The sequence below is a fragment of the Chiloscyllium punctatum genome, unplaced genomic scaffold, assembly GCF_047496795.1.
Source record: "Chiloscyllium punctatum isolate Juve2018m unplaced genomic scaffold, sChiPun1.3 scaffold_1150, whole genome shotgun sequence".
Classification (NCBI taxonomy): Eukaryota; Metazoa; Chordata; class Chondrichthyes; order Orectolobiformes; family Hemiscylliidae; genus Chiloscyllium; species Chiloscyllium punctatum.
The window spans coordinates 30,001-32,500 of NW_027310884.1; the positions used below are offsets into that span (position 1 = coordinate 30,001).

Below are 2,500 nucleotides of genomic sequence, written 5' to 3' on the forward strand. Positions count from 1 at the left end.
GGGTGGTTTCGGGGCCAGCAGGAGAGCTCGTCGGGGTAGCAGGCCCTGCAGCCGTGGTCACCGCCAAACCCCCACAACTCGAGCAAGTGAAAAAAAAAGTAACAAATAAGAAAGGATCGTCGGCTTGGGGGTACGCCCGTTTCCGTTTCAACTTGTCTCGCGAGGGTGGTTTCGGGGCCAGCAGGAGAGCTCGTCGGGGTAGCAGGCCCTGCAGCCGTGGTCACCGCCAAACCCCCACAACTCGAGCAAGTGAAAAAAAAAGTAACAAATAAGAAAGGATCGTCGGCTTGGGGGTACGCCCGTTTCCGTTTCAACTTGTCTCGCGAGGGTGGTTTCGGGGCCAGCAGGAGAGCTCGTCGGGGTAGCAGGCCCTGCAGCCGTGGTCACCGCCAAACCCCCACAACTCGAGCAAGTGAAAAAAAAAAGTAACAAATAAGAAAGGATCGTCGGCTTGGGGGTACGCCCGTTTCCGTTTCAACTTGTCTCGCGAGGGTGGTTTCGGGGCCAGCAGGAGAGCTCGTCGGGGTAGCAGGCCCTGCAGCCGTGGTCACCGCCAAACCCCCACAACTCGAGCAAGTGAAAAAAAAAAGTAACAAATAAGAAAGGATCTCTGTCGGCTTGGGGGTACGCCCGTTTCCGTTTCAACTTGTCTCGCGAGGGTGGTTTCGGGGCCAGCAGGAGAGCTCGTCGGGGTAGCAGGCCCTGCAGCCGTGGTCACCGCCAAATCGCCACAACTCGAGCAAGTGAAAAAAAAAGTAACAAATAAGAAAGGATCGTCGGCTTGGGGGTACGCCCGTTTCCGTTTCAACTTGTCTCGCGAGGGTGGTTTCGGGGCCAGCAGGAGAGCTCGTCGGGGTAGCAGGCCCTGCAGCCGTGGTCACCGCCAAACCCCCCACAACTGTTGGGCGCCTACCTGCGCGGGGCAGGAGGACACTTTCCGATTTCAAATCTCCGTTTGCCGAGTCCACCCCGAACGCACGCGGGCGGGCGGGTTCGCATCACCCTTCGTCACAAGGGGCGAAGCCCGTTCCACCGTCTCGTCAGTAGTGCCGACCGGTCTGTGATCGACGAGGGGAGCCACACCAGGTCCGGCCCTGCTGCTTGGCGGCACCGCGTCGTCGGGAGCTCGCGACAGACGGAGGGTTTCGGTGTACTCTCCAGCCACGGGAAACGAAGCCGGTGATGCAGGCGCCGGTCTTTCGCTCCCAAATCGGCTGGGTTTACATCGTTGCTATCTAGTCACGCTCCCTTCAAACCCGACGGGGTACCTATTCCCCTCACCCGTCTGTGCGTATACAGCCTCTTTGCACTTGCGGGATGGGGGTGGTGGTTTAAAGACTCTCGAGTTGCCGCCCGTCGGTCTCCGAGCTCCGTGCAGTAGTGATCCCCAGCGAACTGCCAGCAGGGCGAACGAGCGATCCCGCTCTCGGTCGGGGCGCCTGGCGTCGATCGGTGGTCGGTGGCTTGCGGGCAAGCTGCGCTGTGAGTGTGGGAACGAGTATGACGAGCCGTTGCCGCGACTCCCAGTCCACCTCGGCGGTGGCTGGGCCGGGCGGGCGTCTGCTCGGGCGAGTGCCGCCGCCCCCGCCTCCTCGCAGGAAGTCCGCTCGCCGACACGCCGCCACGTGCACGCGTCAGTGACGCTGCCGAACCGATGGCCGGTGCCCGTTCCCGCCTCTGCTTTTCCTAGGGCAAAGCTGCTGCACGCCTCGTGATACTAGGCGGGCGACATGGTGGCGGTGATCCTGCCTCCGTCGCTGCGGTGCGTTGGGGCACGCATCGCCTCTTGGGCGCCCTGTCCTCCTCCCCCCAATAGACGTATGTTTCTGCGGGCCGCACCAGGATGGTGCTCCCCATCGCTTCACGCCACCCTGCTCCGCCCGCACGCCGGCGTGCAGGTGGCTGTAGCTCAAGGTGGGGAGCGTATGTGCGGTCCGGGTCGCTTTCCTCTGGCGAGGGAGAGACCTAAAACAAACTCAGACAACTCTTGACGGTGGATCACTCGGCTCGTGCGTCGATGACGAACGCAGCTAGCTGCGAGAATTAATGTGAATTGCAGGACACATTGATCATCGACACTTTGAACGCACTTTGCGGCCCCGGGTTCTTCCCGGGGCCACGCCTGTCTGAGGGTCGTTTGGCAATCAATCGCACTCGCCTTGGCTGGCGAGAGCGCGGCTGGGGTGTCGCAGAGGACCCGTCCTCTTTGTCCCCCTAAGTTCAGACTCCGGAGCCCTCCGGCGTCGGAGCGCTTGGCCTTTCCCCCCCACCCTGCACATTCCGTTCGTCAGGCTCGACGCCATCCCCCCGCCGGGGAGCGCGGCCTGGCGTCCGTCTGTGTCGTGGCAGTGGGGCCAGCACGGCTGTCACCGGTCCCAGAATGGCTGTCGGTGGTTCACACTGTGTGTGTGTGCCAACCCTCCTGGTCTCTGGGACACGGAGCTGCCACGAAGTGTTGAGCCTCCAGTGGGGGGTCTGCCTAAGCTCTGCACGTCCGCAT

At 62.4% G+C, this 2,500-nt stretch overlaps 1 non-coding gene across 1 annotated transcript; it reads left to right on the plus strand.

Annotated features, from left to right (window-relative positions):
- The first annotated feature begins 1,982 nt into the window (after positions 1–1,982).
- On the plus strand, positions 1,983–2,136 carry LOC140474730 (5.8S ribosomal RNA). Its single transcript, XR_011959367.1, has one exon. It is a non-coding gene; the product is annotated as a 5.8S ribosomal RNA (ribosomal RNA).
- The last annotated feature ends 364 nt before the right edge of the window (positions 2,137–2,500 follow it).